We start from the raw sequence: 18153 nt of genomic DNA, 5'->3' as shown, positions 1-18153 counted from the left end.
TATCTTACTTATAATGTTTTTAGAGATCCTCCCGCCCATACCTAGGCCTGTTGGAGGCATCCCTTCCTCTCCAGGCAACAGAGGTGAGCTCTTTGTGATGTCATGTCCGTTGCTCTCCACTTTCTCTATGGAGGTAGGCCCACTGTCTGACTTATAATGTTTTTAGAGATCCTCCCGCTCATACCTAGGCCTGTTGGAGGCATCCCTTCCTCTCCAGGCTACAGAGGTGAGCTCTTTGTGATGTCATGTCCGTTGCTCTCCAATTTCTCTATGGAGGTAGGCCCACTGTCTGACTTATAATGTTTTTAGAGATCCCGCCCCCCTCATAACAAGGCCTGTAAGCGACATCCCTTCCTCTCCAGGCAACAGAGGTGAGCTCTTTGTGATGTCATGTCCGTTGCTCTCCACTTTCTCTATGGAGGTAGGCCCACTGTCTGACTTATAATGTTTTTAGAGATCCCGCCCCCCTCATAACAAGGCCTGTAAGCGACATCCCTTCCTCTCCAGGCAACAGAGGTGAGGTCTTTGTGATGTCATGTCCGTTGCTCTACACTTTTTCTGTGGAGGTTGGCTCACTGTCTGACTTATAATGTTTTAGAGATTCCCCCCCCATAACAAGGCCAGTAAGCGGCATCCCTTCCTCTCCAGGCAACAGAGGTGAGCTCTTTGTGATGTCATGTCCGTTGCTCTACACTTTCTCTGTGGAGGTTGGCCCACTGTCTGACTTATAATGTTTTTAGAGATTCCCCCTCCCCATACCAAGGCCAGTAAGCGGCATCCCTTCCTCTCCAGGCAACAGAGGTGAGCTCTTTGTGATGTCATGTCCGTTGCTCTACACTTTCTGTGTGGAGGTTGGACCACTGTCTGACTTATAATGTTTTTAGAGTCCCCCCCCCCTCCTTAACAAGGCCTGTAAGCGGCATCCCTTCCTCTCCAGGCAACAGAGGTGAGCTCTTTGTGATGTCATGTCCGTTGCTCTCCACTTTCTCTGTGGAGGTTGGCCCACTGTCTGACTTATAATGTTTTTAGAGATTCCCCCCACCCCATACCAAGGCCACTAAGCGGCATCCCTTCCTTCCAGGCAACAGAGGTGAGCTCTTTGTGATGTCATGTCCGTTGCTCTACACTTTCTCTGTGGAGGTAATCCCACTGTCTGACTTATAATGTTTTTAGAGTCCCCCCCCCATACCTAGGCCTGTAAGCGGCATCCCTTCCTCTCCAGGCAACAGAGGTGAGCTCTTTGTGATGTCATGTCCGTTGCTCTCCACTTTCTCTGTGGAGGTAGGCCCACTGTCTGACTTATAATGTTTTTAGAGTCCCCCCCCATAACAAGGCCTGTAAGCGGCATCCCTTCCTCTCCAGGCAACAGAGGTGAGCTCTTTGTGATGTCATGTCCATTGCTCTCCACTTTCTCTGTGGAGGTAGGCCCACTGTCTGACTTATAATGTTTTTAGAGTCCCCCCCCCTCCTTAACAAGGCCTGTAAGCGGCATCCCTTCCTCTCCAGGCAACAGAGGTGAGCTCTTTGTGATGTCATGTCCGTTGCTCTCCACTTTCTCTGTGGAGGTTGGCCCACTGTCTGACTTATAATGTTTTTAGAGATTCCCCCCCTCCATAACAAGGCCTGTAAGCGGCATCCCTTCCTCTCCAGGCAACAGAGGTGAGCTCTTTGTGATGTCATGTCCATTGCTCTCCACTTTTTCTGTGGAGGTTGGACCACTGTCTGACTTATAATGTTTTTAGAGTCCCCCCCCCCCATACCTAGGCCAGTAAGCGGCATCCCTTCCTCTCCAGGCAACAGAGGTGAGCTCTTTGTGATGTCATGTCCGTTGCTCTCCACTTTCTCTGTGGAGGTTGGCCCACTGTCTGACTTATAATGTTTTTAGACATTCCCCCCCCCTCCATAACAAGGCCTGTAAGCGGCATCCCTTCCTCTCCAGGCAACAGAGGTGAGCTCTTTGTGATGTCATGTCCGTTGCTCGCCACTTTTTCTGTGGAGATAGGCCCACTATCTTACTTATAATGTTTTTAGAGATCCTCCCGCCCATACCTAGGCCTGTTGGAGGCATCCCTTCCTCTCCAGGCAACAGAGGTGAGCTCTTTGTGATGTCATGTCCGTTGCTCTCCACTTTCTCTATGGAGGTAGGCCCACTGTATGACTTATAATGTTTTTAGAGATCCTCCCGCCCAGACCTAGGCCTGTTGGAGGCATCCCTTCCTCTCCAGGCAACAGAGGTGAGCTCTTTGTGATGTCATGTCCGTTGCTCTCCACTTTCTCTATGGAGGTAGGCCCACTGTCTGACTTATAATGTTTTTAGAGATCCCGCCCCCCTCATAACAAGGCCTGTAAGCGGCATCCCTTCCTCTCCAGGCAACAGAGGTGAGCTCTTTGTGATGTCATGTCCGTTGCTCTCCACTTTCTCTGTGGAGGTAGGCCCACTGTCTGACTTATAATGTTTTTAGAGTCCCCCCCCATAACAAGGCCTGTAAGCGGCATCCCTTCCTCTCCAGGCAACAGAGGTGAGCTCTTTGTGATGTCATGTCCATTGCTCTCCACTTTCTCTGTGGAGGTAGGCCCACTGTCTGACTTATAATGTTTTTAGAGTCCCCCCCCCTCCTTAACAAGGCCTGTAAGCGGCATCCCTTCCTCTCCAGGCAACAGAGGTGAGCTCTTTGTGATGTCATGTCCGTTGCTCTCCACTTTCTCTGTGGAGGTTGGCCCACTGTCTGACTTATAATGTTTTTAGAGATTCCCCCCCTCCATAACAAGGCCTGTAAGCGGCATCCCTTCCTCTCCAGGCAACAGAGGTGAGCTCTTTGTGATGTCATGTCCATTGCTCTCCACTTTTTCTGTGGAGGTTGGACCACTGTCTGACTTATAATGTTTTTAGAGTCCCCCCCCCCCCATACCTAGGCCAGTAAGCGGCATCCCTTCCTCTCCAGGCAACAGAGGTGAGCTCTTTGTGATGTCATGTCCGTTGCTCTCCACTTTCTCTGTGGAGGTTGGCCCACTGTCTGACTTATAATGTTTTTAGACATTCCCCCCCCCTCCATAACAAGGCCTGTAAGCGGCATCCCTTCCTCTCCAGGCAACAGAGGTGAGCTCTTTGTGATGTCATGTCCGTTGCTCGCCACTTTTTCTGTGGAGATAGGCCCACTATCTTACTTATAATGTTTTTAGAGATCCTCCCGCCCATACCTAGGCCTGTTGGAGGCATCCCTTCCTCTCCAGGCAACAGAGGTGAGCTCTTTGTGATGTCATGTCCGTTGCTCTCCACTTTCTCTATGGAGGTAGGCCCACTGTATGACTTATAATGTTTTTAGAGATCCTCCCGCCCAGACCTAGGCCTGTTGGAGGCATCCCTTCCTCTCCAGGCAACAGAGGTGAGCTCTTTGTGATGTCATGTCCGTTGCTCTCCACTTTCTCTATGGAGGTAGGCCCACTGTCTGACTTATAATGTTTTTAGAGATCCCGCCCCCCTCATAACAAGGCCTGTAAGCGACATCCCTTCCTCTCCAGGCAACAGAGGTGAGCTCTTTATGATGTCATGTCCGTTGCTCTCCACTTTCTCTATGGAGGTAGGCCCACTGTCTGACTTATAATGTTTTTAGAGATCCCACCCCCCTCATAACAAGGCCTGTAAGCGACATCCCTTCCTCTCCAGGCAACAGAGGTGAGCTCTTTGTGATGTCATGTCCGTTGCTCTCCACTTTCTCTGTGGAGTTTGGCCCACTGTCTGACTTATAATGTTTTTAGAGTCCCCCAACCCCTAAAGAAGGCCTGTATGCGGCATCCCTTCCTCTCCAGGCAACAGAGGTGAGCTCTTTGTGATGTCATGTCCGTTGCTCTCCACTTTGTCTGTGGAGATAGGCCCACTGTCTTACTTATAATGTTTTTAGAGATCCTCCCGCCCATACCTAGGCCTGTTGGAGGCATCCCTTCCTCTCCAGGCAACAGAGGTGAGCTCTTTGTGATGTCATGTCCGTTGCTCTCCACTTTCTCTGTGGAGGTTGGACCACTGTCTGACTTATAATGTTTTTAGAGATCCTCCCGCCCATACCTAGGCCTGTTAGAGGCATCCCTTCCTCTCCAGGCAACAAAGGTAAGCTCTTTGTGATGTCATGTCCGTTGCTCTCCAATTTCTCTGTGGAGGTTGGACCACTGTCTGACTTATAATGTTTTTAGATTTCCCCCCCCCATACCTAGGCCTGTAAGCGGCATCCCTTCCTCTCCAGGCAACAGAGGTGAGCTCTTTGTGATGTCATGTCCATTGCTCTACACTTTCTCTGTGGAGGTAGGCCCACTGTCTGACTTATAATGTTTTTGGAGTCCCCCCCCCCCTTAACAAGGCCTGTAAGCGGCATCCCTTCCTCTCCAGGCAACAGAGGTGAGCTCTTTGTGATGTCATGTCCGTTGCTCTCCACTTTCTCTGTGGTGGTTTGCCCACTGTCTGACTTATAATGTTTTTAGAGATTCCCCCCCCCCCATACCTAGGCCAGTAAGCGGCATCCCTTCCTCTCCAGGCAACAGAGGTGAGCTCTTTGTGATGTCATGTCCGTTGCTCGCCACTTTCTCTGTGGAGGTAGGTCCACTGTCTGACTTATAATGTTTTTAGAGTCCCCCCCCCTCCTTAACAAGGCCTGTAAGCGGCATCCCTTCCTCTCCAGGCAACAGAGGTGAGCTCTTTGTGATGTCATGTCCGTTGCTCTCCACTTTCTCTGTGGAGGTTGGCCCACTGTCTGACTTATAATGTTTATAGAGATCCCCCCCCCCCATACCAAGGGCAGTAAGCGGCATCCCTTCCTCTCCAGGCAACAGAGGTGAGCTCTTTGTGATGTCATGTCCGTTGCTCTACACTTTCTCTGTGGAGGTTGGCCCACTGTCTGACTTATAATGTTTTTAGAGATTCCCCCTCCCCATACCAAGGCCAGTAAGCGGCATCCCTTCCTCTCCAGGCAACAGAGGTGAGCTCTTTGTGATATCATGTCCGTTGCTCTACACTTTTTGTGTGGAGGTTGGCTCACTGTCTGACTTATAATGTTTTAGAGATTCCCCCCCCCCCATAACAAGGCCAGTAAACGGCATCCCTTCCTCTCCAGGCAACAGAGGTGAGCTCTTTGTGATGTCATGTCCGTTGCTCTCCACTTTCTCTGTGGAGGTTGGCCCACTGTCTGACTTATAATGTTTTTAGAGATTCCCCCCCTCCCCCATACCAAGGCCAGTAAGCGGCATCCCTTCCTCTCCAGGCAACAGAGGTGAGCTCTTTGTGATGTCATGTCCGTTGCTCTATACTTTCTCTGTGGAGGTTGGACCACTGTCTGACTTATAATGTTTTTAGAGTCCCCCCCCCCTTAACAAGGCCTGTAAGCGGCATCCCTTCTTCTCCAGGCAACCGAGGTGAGCTCTTTGTGATGTCATGTCCGTTGCTCTACACTTTCTCTGTGGAGGTTGGCCCACTGTCTGACTTATAATGTTTTTAGAGATTCCCCCCCCCCCATACCTAGGCCTGTAAGCGGCATCCCTTCCTCTCCAGGCAACAGAGGTGAGCTCTTTGTGATGTCATGTCCGTTGCTCTCCACTTTCTCTGTGGAGGTAGGCCCACTGCCTTACTTATAATGTTTTTAGAGATCCCCCCCCATACCTAGGCCAGTAAGCGGCATCCCTTCCTCTCCAGGAAACAGAGGTGAGCTCTTTGTGATGTCATGTCCGTTGCTCTCCACTTTCTCTGTGGAGGTTGGACCACTGTCTGACTTATAATGTTTTTAGAGTCCCCCCCCCTCCTTAACAAGGCCTGTAAGCGGCATCCCTTCCTCTCCAGGCAACAGAGGTGAGCTCTTTGTGATGTCATGTCCGTTGCTCTACACTTTCTCTGTGGAGGTTGGCCCACTGTCTGACTTATAATGTTTTTAGAGATTCCCCACCCCCCCATAACAAGGCCAGTAAGCAGCATCCCTTCCTCTCCAGGCAACAGAGGTGAGCTCTTTGTGATGTCATGTCCGTTGCTCTCCACTTTCTCTGTGGAGGTAGGCCCACTGTCTGACTTATAATGTTTTTAGAGATCCCCCCCCCTAACATGGCCAGTAAGCGGCATCCCTTCCTCTCCAGGCAACAGAGGTGAGCTCTTTGTGATATCATGTCCGTTGCTCTCCACTTTCTCTGTGGAGGTTGGACCACTGTCTGACTTATAATGTTTTTAGAGTCCCCCCCCCCCTTAACAAGGCCTATAAGCGGCATCCCTTCCTCTCCAGGCAACAGAGGTGAGCTCTTTGTGATGTCATGTCCGTTGCTCTCCACTTTCTCTGTGGAGGTTGGACCACCGTCTGACTTATAATGTTTTTAGAGATCCCCCCCCCCTAACATGGCCAGTAAGCGGCATCCCTTCCTCTCCAGGCAACAGAGGTGAGCTCTTTGTGATATCATGTCCGTTGCTCTCCACTTTCTCTGTGGAGGTAGGCCCACTGTCTGACTTATAATGTTTTTAGAGTCCCCCCCCCCTTAACAAGGCCAGTAAGCGGCATCCCTTCCTCTCCAGGCAACAGAGGTGAGCTCTTTGTGATGTAATGTCCGTTGCTCTCCACTTTCTCTGTGGAGGTTGGACCACTGTCTGACTTATAATGTTTTTAGAGTACCCCCCCCTCCTTAACAAGGCCTGTAAGCGGCATCCCTTCCTCTCCAGGCAACAGAGGTGAGCTCTTTGTGATGTCATGTCCGTTGCTCTCCACTTTCTCTGTGGAGGTTGGCCCACTGTCTGACTTATAATGTTTATAGAGATTCCCCCCCCCATACCAAGACCAGTAAGCGGCATCCCTTCCTCTCCAGGCAACAGAGGTGAGCTCTTTGTGATGTCATGTCCGTTGGTCTACACTTTCTCTGTGGAGGTTGGCCCACTGTCTGACTTATAATGTTTTTAGAGATTCCCCCTCCCCATACCAAGGCCAGTAAGCGGCATCCCTTCCTCTCCAGGCAACAGAGGTGAGCTCTTTGTGATGTCATGTCCGTTGCTCTACACTTTTTCTGTGGAGGTTGGCTCACTGTCTGACTTATAATGTTTTAGAGATTCCCCCCCCCCCATAACAAGGCCAGTAAACGGCATCCCTTCCTCTCCAGGCAACAGAGGTGAGCTCTTTGTGATGTCATGTCCGTTGCTCTCCACTTTCTCTGTGGAGGTAGGCCCACTGTCTGACTTATAATGTTTTTAGAGATCCCCCCCCATACCTAGGCCAGTAAGCGGCATCCCTTCCTCTCCAGGGAACAGAGGTGAGCTCTTTGTGATGTCATGTCCGTTGCTCTCCACTTTCTCTGTGGAGGTTGGACCACCGTCTGACTTATAATGTTTTTAGAGATCCCCCCCCCCTAACATGGCCAGTAAGCGGCATCCCTTCCTCTCCAGGCAACAGAGGTGAGCTCTTTGTGATATCATGTCCGTTGCTCTCCACTTTCTCTGTGGAGGTAGGCCCACTGTCTGACTTATAATGTTTTTAGAGTCCCCCCCCCCTTAACAAGGCCAGTAAGCGGCATCCCTTCCTCTCCAGGCAACAGAGGTGAGCTCTTTGTGATGTAATGTCCGTTGCTCTCCACTTTCTCTGTGGAGGTTGGACCACTGTCTGACTTATAATGTTTTTAGAGTACCCCCCCTCCTTAACAAGGCCTGTAAGCGGCATCCCTTCCTCTCCAGGCAACAGAGGTGAGCTCTTTGTGATGTCATGTCTGTTGCTCTCCACTTTCTCTGTGGAGGTTGGCCCACTGTCTGACTTATAATGTTTATAGAGATTCCCCCCCCCCATACCAAGGCCAGTAAGCGGCATCCCTTCCTCTCCAGGCAACAGAGGTGAGCTCTTTGTGATGTCATGTCCGTTGCTCTACACTTTCTCTGTGGAGGTTGGCCCACTGTCTGACTTATAATGTTTTTAGAGATTCCCCCCCCCCATAACAAGGCCAGTAAACGGCATCCCTTCCTCTCCAGGCAACAGAGGTGAGCTCTTTGTGATGTCATGTCCGTTGCTCTCCACTTTCTCTGTGGAGGTTGGCCCACTGTCTGACTTATAATGTTTTTAGAGATTCCCCCCCTCCCCCATACCAAGGCCAGTAAGCGGCATCCCTTCCTCTCCAGGCAACAGAGGTGAGCTCTTTGTGATGTCATGTCCATTGCTCTCCACTTTCTCTGTGGAGGTAGGCCCACTGTCTGACTTATAATGTTTTTAGAGATCCCCCCCCCATACCTAGGCCTGTAAGCGGCATCCCTTCCTCTCCAGGCAACAGAGGTGATCTCTTTGTGATGTCATGTCCGTTGCTCTCCACTTTCTCTGTGGAGGTAGGTCCACTGTCTGACTTATAATGTTTTTAGAGTCCCCCCCCCATAACAAGGCCTGTAAGCGGCATCCCTTCCTCTCCAGGCAACAGAGGTGAGCTCTTTGTGATGTCATGTCTGTTGCTCTCCACTTTCTCTGTGGAGGTAGGCCCACTGCCTGACTTATAATGTTTTTAGAGATCCCCCCCCATACCTAGGCCAGTAAGCGGCATCCCTTCCTCTCCAGGCAACAGAGGTGAGCTCTTTGTGATGTCATGTCCGTTGCTCTCCACTTTCTCTGTGGAGGTAGGCCCACTGTCTGACTTATAATGTTTTTAGAGATCCCCCCCCCATACCTAGGCCAGTAAGCGGCATCCCTTCCTCTCCAGGGAACAGAGGTGAGCTCTTTGTGATGTCATGTCCGTTGCTCTCTACTTCCTCTGTGGAGGTAGGCCCACTGTCTGACTTATAATGTTTTTAGAGATCCCCCCCCCATAACAAGGCCTGTAAGCGGCATCCCTTCCTCTCCAGGCAACAGAGGTGAGCCCTTAGTGATGTCATGTCCGTTGCTCTCCACTTTCTCTCTAGAGGTGGGCCCACTGTCTGACTTATAATGTTTTTAGAGTCCCCCCCCCCTCCTTAACAAGGCCTGTAAGCGGCATCCCTTCCTCTCCAGGCAACAGAGGTGAGCTCTTTGTGATGTCATGTCCGTTGCTCTCCACTTTCTCTGTGGAGGTTGGACCACTGTCTGACTTATAATGTTTTTAGAGTCCCCCCCCCTCCTTAACAAGGCCTGTAAGCGGCATCCCTTCCTCTCCAGGCTACAGAGGTGAGTTCTTTGTGATGTCATGTCCGTTGCTCTACACTTTCTCTGTGGAGGTTGGCCCACTGTCTGACTTATAATGTTTTTAGAGATTCCCCCCCCCCCCATACCAATGCCAGTAAGCGGCATCCCTTCCTCTCCAGGCAACAGAGGTGAGCTCTTTGTGATGTCATGTCCGTTGCTCTCCACTTTCTCTGTGGAGGTTGGCCCACTGTCTGACTTATAATGTTTTTAGAGATTCCCCCTCCCCATACCAAGGCCAGTAAGCGGCATCCCTTCCTCTCCAGGCAACAGAGGTGAGCTCTTTGTGATGTCATGTCCGTTGCTCTACACTTTTTCTGTGGAGGTTGGCTCACTGTCTGACTTATAATGTTTTAGAGATTCCCCCCCCCATAACAAGGCCAGTAAGCAGCATCCCTTCCTCTCCAGGCAACAGAGGTGAGCTCTTTGTGATGTCATGTCCGTTGCTCTACACTTTCTCTGTGGAGGTTGGCCCACTGTCTGACTTATAATGTTTTTAGAGATTCCCCCTCCCCATACCAAGGCCTGTAAGCGGCATCCCTTCCTCTCCAGGCAACAGAGGTGAGCTCTTTGTGATGTCATGTCCGTTGCTCTACACTTTCTCTGTGGAGGTAAGCCCACTGTCTGACTTATAATGTTTTTAGAGTCCCCCCCCCTCCTTAACAAGGCCTGTAAGCGGCATCCCTTCCTCTCCAGGCAACAGAGGTGAGCTCTTTGTGATGTCATGTCCGTTGCTCTCCACTTTCTCTGTGGAGGTTGCCCCACTTTCTGACTTATAATGTTTTTAGAGATTCCCCCCCCCATACCTAGGCCAGTAAGTGGCATCCCTTCCTCTCCAGGCAACAGAGGTGAGCTCTTTGTGATGTCATGTCCATTGCTCTCCACTTTCTCTGTGGAGGTAGGCCCACTGTCTGACTTATAATGTTTTTAGAGATCCCCCCCCCCATACCTAGGCCTGTAAGCGGCATCCCTTCCTCTCCAGGCAACAGAGGTGATCTCTTTGTGATGTCATGTCCGTTGCTCTCCACTTTCTCTGTGGAGGTAGGCCCACTGTCTGACTTATAATGTTTTTAGAGATCCCACCCCCCTCATAACAAGGCCTGTAAGCGACATCCCTTCCTCTCCAGGCAACAGAGGTGAGCTCTTTGTGATGTCATGTCCGTTGCTCTCCACTTCCTCTGTGGAGGTAGGCCCACTGTCTGACTTATAATGTTTGTAGAGATTCCCGCCCCCCCCCCATACCAAGGCCAGTAAGCGGCATCCCTTCCTCTCCAGGCAACAGAGGTGAGCTCTTTGTGATATCATGTCCGTTGGTCTACACTTTCTCTGTGGAGGTAGGTCCACTGTCTGACTTATAATGTTTTTAGAGTCCCCCCCCCCATAACAAGGCCTGTAAGCGGCATCCCTTCCTCTCCAGGCAACAGAGGTGAGCTCTTTGTGATGTCATGTCCATTGCTCTACACTTTCTCTGTGGAGGTAGGCCCACTGTCTCACTTATAATGTTTTTAGAGTCCCCCCCCCCCTTAACAAGGCCTGTAAGCGGCATCCCTTCCTCTCCAGGCAACAGAGGTGAGCTCTTTGTGATGTCATGTCCGTTGATCTACACTTTCTCTGTGGAGGTTGGCCCACTGTCTGACTTATAATGTTTTTAGAGATTCCCCCTCCCCATACCAAGGCCAGTAAGCGGCATCCCTTCCTCTCCAGGCAACAGAGGTGAGCTCTTTGTGATGTCATGTCCGTTGCTCTACACTTTCTGTGTGGAGGTTGGACCACTGTCTGACTTATAATGTTTTTAGAGTCCCCCCCCCCTCCTTAACAAGGCCTGTAAGCGGCATCCCTTCCTCTCCAGGCAACAGAGGTGAGCTCTTTGTGATGTCATGTCCGTTGCTCTCCACTTTCTCTGTGGAGGTTGGCCCACTGTCTGACTTATAATGTTTTTAGAGATTCCCCCCACCCCATACCAAGGCCACTAAGCGGCATCCCTTCCTCTCCAGGCAACAGAGGTGAGCTCTTTGTGATGTCATGTCCGTTGCTCTACACTTTCTCTGTGGAGGTAATACCACTGTCTGACTTATAATGTTTTTAGAGTCCCCCCCCCTCCATAACAAGGCCTGTAAGCGGCATCCCTTCCTCTCCAGGCAACAGAGGTGAGCTCTTTGTGATATCATGTCCGTTGCTCTCCACTTTCTCTGTGGAGGTAGCCCCACTTTCTGACTTATAATGTTTTTAGAGATTCCCCCCCCATACCTAGGCCAGTAAGTGGCATGCCTTCCTCTCCAGGCAACAGAGGTGAGCTCTTTGTGATGTCATGTCCGTTGCTCTACACTTTCTCTGTGGAGGTAATACCACTGTCTGACTTATAATGTTTTTAGAGTCCCCCCCCCTCCATAACAAGGCCTGTAAGCGGCATCCCTTCCTCTCCAGGCAACAGAGGTGAGCTCTTTGTGATGTCATGTCCGTTGCTCTACACTTTCTCTGTGGAGGTTGGCCCACTGTCTGACTTATAATGTTTTTAGAGATTCCCCCCACCCCATACCAAGGCCACTAAGCGGCATCCCTTCCTCTCCAGGCAACAGAGGTGAGCTCTTTGTGATGTCATGTCCGTTGCTCTACACTTTCTCTGTGTAGGTAAGCCCACTGTCTGACTTATAATGTTTTTAGAGTCCCCTCCCCTCCTTAACAAGGCCTGTAAGCGGCATCCCTTCCTCTCCAGGCAACAGAGGTGAGCTCTTTGTGATGTCATGTCCGTTGCTCTCCACTTTCTCTGTGGAGGTTGCCCCACTTTCTGACTTATAATATTTTTAGAGATTCCCCCCCCATACCTAGGCCAGTAAGCGGCATCCCTTCCTCTCCAGGCAACAGAGGTGAGCTCTTTGTGATGTCATGTCCGTTGCTCTCCACTTTCTCTGTGGAGGTAGGCCCACTGTCTGACTTATAATGTTTTTAGAGATCCCCCCCCCATACCTAGGCCTGTAAGCGGCATCCCTTCCTCTCCAGGAAACAGAGGTGATCTCTTTGTGATGTCATGTCCGTTGCTCTCCACTTTCTCTGTGGAGGTAGGTCCACTGTCTGACTTATAATGTTTTTAGAGTCCCCCCCCCCATAACAAGGCCTGTAAGCGGCATCCCTTCCTCTCCAGGCAACAGAGGTGAGCTCTTTGTGATGTCATGTCCGTTGCTCTCCACTTTCTCTGTGGAGGTAGGCCCACTGCCTTACTTATAATGTTTTTAGAGATCCCCCCCCATACCTAGGCCAGTAAGCGGCATCCCTTCCTCTCCAGGAAACAGAGGTGAGCTCTTTGTGATGTCATGTCCGTTGCTCTCCACTTTCTCTGTGGAGGTAGGCCCACTGTCTGACTTATAATGTTTTTAGAGATCCCCCCCCCATACCTAGGCCAGTAAGCGGCATCCCTTCCTCTCCAGGGAACAGAGGTGAGCTCTTTGTGATGTCATGTCCGTTGCTCTCCACTTTCTCTGTGGAGGTAGGCCCACTGTCTGACTTATAATGTTTTTAGAGATCCCCCCCCCCCCATAACAAGGCCTGTAAGCGGCATCCCGTCCTCTCCAGGCAACAGAGGTGAGCCCTTAGTGATGTCATGTCCGTTGCTCTCCACTTTCTCTGTGGAGGTTGGACCACTGTCTGACTTATAATGTTTTTAGAGTCCCCCCCCCTCCTTAACAAGGCCTGTAAGCGGCATCCCTTCCTCTCCAGGCAACAGAGGTGAGCTCTTTGTGATGTCATGTCCGTTGCTCTACACTTTCTCTGTGGAGGTTGGCCCACTGTCTGACTTATAATGTTTTTAGAGATTCCCCACCCCCCCATAACAAGGCCAGTAAGCAGCATCCCTTCCTCTCCAGGCAACAGAGGTGAGCTCTTTGTGATGTCATGTCCGTTGCTCTCCACTTTCTCTGTGGAGGTAGGCCCACTGTCTGACTTATAATGTTTTTAGAGATCCCCCCCCCTAACATGGCCAGTAAGCGGCATCCCTTCCTCTCCAGGCAACAGAGGTGAGCTCTTTGTGATATCATGTCCGTTGCTCTCCACTTTCTCTGTGGAGGTTGGACCACTGTCTGACTTATAATGTTTTTAGAGTCCCCCCCCCCTTAACAAGGCCTATAAGCGGCATCCCTTCCTCTCCAGGCAACAGAGGTGAGCTCTTTGTGATGTCATGTCCGTTGCTCTCCACTTTCTCTGTGGAGGTTGGACCACCGTCTGACTTATAATGTTTTTAGAGATCCCCCCCCCTAACATGGCCAGTAAGCGGCATCCCTTCCTCTCCAGGCAACAGAGGTGAGCTCTTTGTGATATCATGTCCGTTGCTCTCCACTTTCTCTGTGGAGGTAGGCCCACTGTCTGACTTATAATGTTTTTAGAGTCCCCCCCCCCTTAACAAGGCCAGTAAGCGGCATCCCTTCCTCTCCAGGCAACAGAGGTGACCTCTTTGTGATGTAATGTCCGTTGCTCTCCACTTTCTCTGTGGAGGTTGGACCACTGTCTGACTTATAATGTTTTTAGAGTACCCCCCCCTCCTTAACAAGGCCTGTAAGCGGCATCCCTTCCTCTCCAGGCAACAGAGGTGAGCTCTTTGTGATGTCATGTCCGTTGCTCTCCACTTTCTCTGTGGAGGTTGGCCCACTGTCTGACTTATAATGTTTATAGAGATTCCCCCCCCCATACCAAGACCAGTAAGCGGCATCCCTTCCTCTCCAGGCAACAGAGGTGAGCTCTTTGTGATGTCATGTCCGTTGGTCTACACTTTCTCTGTGGAGGTTGGCCCACTGTCTGACTTATAATGTTTTTAGAGATTCCCCCTCCCCATACCAAGGCCAGTAAGCGGCATCCCTTCCTCTCCAGGCAACAGAGGTGAGCTCTTTGTGATGTCATGTCCGTTGCTCTACACTTTTTCTGTGGAGGTTGGCTCACTGTCTGACTTATAATGTTTTAGAGATTCCCCCCCCCCCCATAACAAGGCCAGTAAACGGCATCCCTTCCTCTCCAGGCAACAGAGGTGAGCTCTTTGTGATGTCATGTCCGTTGCTCTCCACTTTCTCTGTGGAGGTTGGCCCACTGTCTGACTTATAATGTTTTTAGAGATTCCCCCCCTCCCCCATACCAAGGCCAGTAAGCGGCATCCCTTCCTCTCCAGGCAACAGAGGTGAGCTCTTTGTGATGTCATGTCCGTTGCTCTACACTTTCTCTGTGGAGGTTGGACCACTGTCTGACTTATAATGTTTTTAGAGTCCCCCCCCCCCTTAACAAGGCCTGTAAGCGGCATCCCTTCCTCTCCAGGCAACCGAGGTGAGCTCTTTGTGATGTCATGTCCGTTGCTCTCCACTTTCTCTGTGGAGGTTGGCCCACTGTCTGACTTATAATGTTTTTAGAGATTCCCCCCACCCCATACCAAGGCCACTAAGCGGCATCCCTTCCTCTCCAGGCAACAGAGGTGAGCTCTTTGTGATGTCATGTCCGTTGCTCTACACTTTCTCTGTGTAGGTAAGCCCACTGTCTGACTTATAATGTTTTTAGAGTCCCCTCCCCTCCTTAACAAGGCCTGTAAGCGGCATCCCTTCCTCTCCAGGCAACAGAGGTGAGCTCTTTGTGATGTCATGTCCGTTGCTCTCCACTTTCTCTGTGGAGGTTGCCCCACTTTCTGACTTATAATATTTTTAGAGATTCCCCCCCCATACCTAGGCCAGTAAGCGGCATCCCTTCCTCTCCAGGCAACAGAGGTGAGCTCTTTGTGATGTCATGTCCGTTGCTCTCCACTTTCTCTGTGGAGGTAGGCCCACTGTCTGACTTATAATGTTTTTAGAGATCCCCCCCCCCCCATACCTAGGCCTGTAAGCGGCATCCCTTCCTCTCCAGGAAACAGAGGTGATCTCTTTGTGATGTCATGTCCGTTGCTCTCCACTTTCTCTGTGGAGGTAGGTCCACTGTCTGACTTATAATGTTTTTAGAGTCCCCCCCCCCATAACAAGGCCTGTAAGCGGCATCCCTTCCTCTCCAGGCAACAGAGGTGAGCTCTTTGTGATGTCATGTCCGTTGCTCTCCACTTTCTCTGTGGAGGTAGGCCCACTGCCTTACTTATAATGTTTTTAGAGATCCCCCCCCATACCTAGCCCAGTAAGCGGCATCCCTTCCTCTCCAGGAAACAGAGGTGAGCTCTTTGTGATGTCATGTCCGTTGCTCTCCACTTTCTCTGTGGAGGTAGGCCCACTGTCTGACTTATAATGTTTTTAGAGATCCCCCCCCCATACCTAGGCCAGTAAGCGGCATCCCTTCCTCTCCAGGGAACAGAGGTGAGCTCTTTGTGATGTCATGTCCGTTGCTCTCCACTTTCTCTGTGGAGGTAGGCCCACTGTCTGACTTATAATGTTTTTAGAGATCCCCCCCCCCCCATAACAAGGCCTGTAAGCGGCATCCCTTCCTCTCCAGGCAACAGAGGTGAGCCCTTAGTGATGTCATGTCCGTTGCTCTCCACTTTCTCTCTAGAGGTGGGCCCACTGTCTGACTTATAATGTTTTTAGAGTCCCCCCCCCCTCCTTAACAAGGCCTGTAAGCGGCATCCCGTCCTCTCCAGGCAACAGAGGTGAGCTCTTTGTGATGTCATGTCCGTTGCTCTCCACTTTCTCTGTGGAGGTTGGACCACTGTCTGACTTATAATGTTTTTAGAGTCCCCCCCCCTCCTTAACAAGGCCTGTAAGCGGCATCCCTTCCTCTCCAGGCAACAGAGGTGAGCTCTTTGTGATGTCATGTCCGTTGCTCTACACTTTCTCTGTGGAGGTTGGCCCACTGTCTGACTTATAATGTTTTTAGAGATTCCCCACCCCCCCATAACAAGGCCAGTAAGCAGCATCCCTTCCTCTCCAGGCAACAGAGGTGAGCTCTTTGTGATGTCATGTCCGTTGCTCTCCACTTTCTCTGTGGAGGTAGGCCCACTGTCTGACTTATAATGTTTTTAGAGATCCCCCCCCCTAACATGGCCAGTAAGCGGCATCCCTTCCTCTCCAGGCAACAGAGGTGAGCTCTTTGTGATATCATGTCCGTTGCTCTCCACTTTCTCTGTGGAGGTTGGACCACTGTCTGACTTATAATGTTTTTAGAGTCCCCCCCCCCCTAACAAGGCCTATAAGCGGCATCCCTTCCTCTCCAGGCAACAGAGGTGAGCTCTTTGTGATGTCATGTCCGTTGCTCTCCACTTTCTCTGTGGAGGTTGGACCACCGTCTGACTTATAATGTTTTTAGAGATCCCCCCCCCCCTAACATGGCCAGTAAGCGGCATCCCTTCCTCTCCAGGCAACAGAGGTGAGCCCTTAGTGATGTCATGTCCGTTGCTCTCCACTTTCTCTCTAGAGGTGGGCCCACTGTCTGACTTATCATGTTTTTAGAGTCCCCCCCCCCTTAACAAGGCCAGTAAGCGGCATCCCTTCCTCTCCAGGCAACAGAGGTGAGCTCTTTGTGATGTAATGTCCGTTGCTCTCCACTTTCTCTGTGGAGGTTGGACCACTGTCTGACTTATAATGTTTTTAGAGTACCCCCCCTCCTTAACAAGGCCTGTAAGCGGCATCCCTTCCTCTCCAGGCAACAGAGGTGAGCTCTTTGTGATGTCATGTCTGTTGCTCTCCACTTTCTCTGTGGAGGTTGACCCACTGTCTGACTTATAATGTTTATAGAGATTCCCCCCCCCCATACCAAGGCCAGTAAGCGGCATCCCTTCCTCTCCAGGCAACAGAGGTGAGCTCTTTGTGATGTCATATCCGTTGCTCTACACTTTCTCTGTGGAGGTTGGCCCACTGTCTGACTTATAATGTTTTTAGAGATTCCCCCTCCCCATACCAAGGCCAGTAAGCGGCATCCCTTCCTCTCCAGGCAACAGAGGTGAGCTCTTTGTGATGTCATGTCCGTTGCTCTACACTTTTTCTGTGGAGGTTGGCTCACTGTCTGACTTATAATGTTTTAGAGATTCCCCCCCCCCCATAAAAAGGCCAGTAAACGGCATCCCTTCCTCTCCAGGCAACAGAGGTGAGCTCTTTGTGATGTCATGTCCGTTGCTCTCCACTTTCTCTGTGGAGGTTGGCCCACTGTCTGACTTATAATGTTTTTAGAGATTCCCCCCCTCCCCCATACCAAGGCCAGTAAGCGGCATCCCTTCCTCTCCAGGCAACAGAGGTGAGCTCTTTGTGATGTCATGTCCATTGCTCTCCACTTTCTCTGTGGAGGTAGGCCCATTGTCTGACTTATAATGTTTTTAGAGATCCCCCCCCCATACCTAGGCCTGTAAGCGGCATCCCTTCCTCTCCAGGCAACAGAGGTGATCTCTTTGTGATGTCATGTCCGTTGCTCTCCACTTTCTCTGTGGAGGTAGGTCCACTGTCTGACTTATAATGTTTTTAGAGTCCCCCCCCCCATAACAAGGCCTGTAAGCGGCATCCCTTCCTCTCCAGGCAACAGAGGTGAGCTCTTTGTGATGTCATGTCTGTTGCTCTCCACTTTCTCTGTGGAGGTAGGCCCACTGCCTGACTTATAATGTTTTTAGAGATCCCCCCCCCCATACCTAGGCCAGTAAGCGGCATCCCTTCCTCTCCAGGCAACAGAGGTGAGCTCTTTGTGATGTCATGTCCGTTGCTCTCCACTTTCTCTGTGGAGGTAGGCCCACTGTCTGACTTATAATGTTTTTAGAGATCCCCCCCCATACCTAGGCCAGTAAGCGGCATCCCTTCCTCTCCAGGGAACAGAGGTGAGCTCTTTGTGATGTCATGTCCGTTGCTCTCCACTTTCTCTGTGGAGGTTGGACCACCGTCTGACTTATAATGTTTTTAGAGATCCCCCCCCCCTAACATGGCCAGTAAGCGGCATCCCTTCCTCTCCAGGCAACAGAGGTGAGCTCTTTGTGATATCATGTCCGTTGCTCTCCACTTTCTCTGTGGAGGTAGGCCCACTGTCTGACTTATAATGTTTTTAGAGTCCCCCCCCCCTTAACAAGGCCAGTAAGCGGCATCCCTTCCTCTCCAGGCAACAGAGG

The sequence above is a fragment of the Paroedura picta genome, chromosome 7 (genome assembly GCF_049243985.1).
Source record: "Paroedura picta isolate Pp20150507F chromosome 7, Ppicta_v3.0, whole genome shotgun sequence".
Taxonomy (NCBI): Eukaryota; Metazoa; Chordata; class Lepidosauria; order Squamata; family Gekkonidae; genus Paroedura; species Paroedura picta.
The sequence above is the reverse complement of the archived record's forward strand: the minus strand, read 5'-3'. Positions refer to the sequence as shown.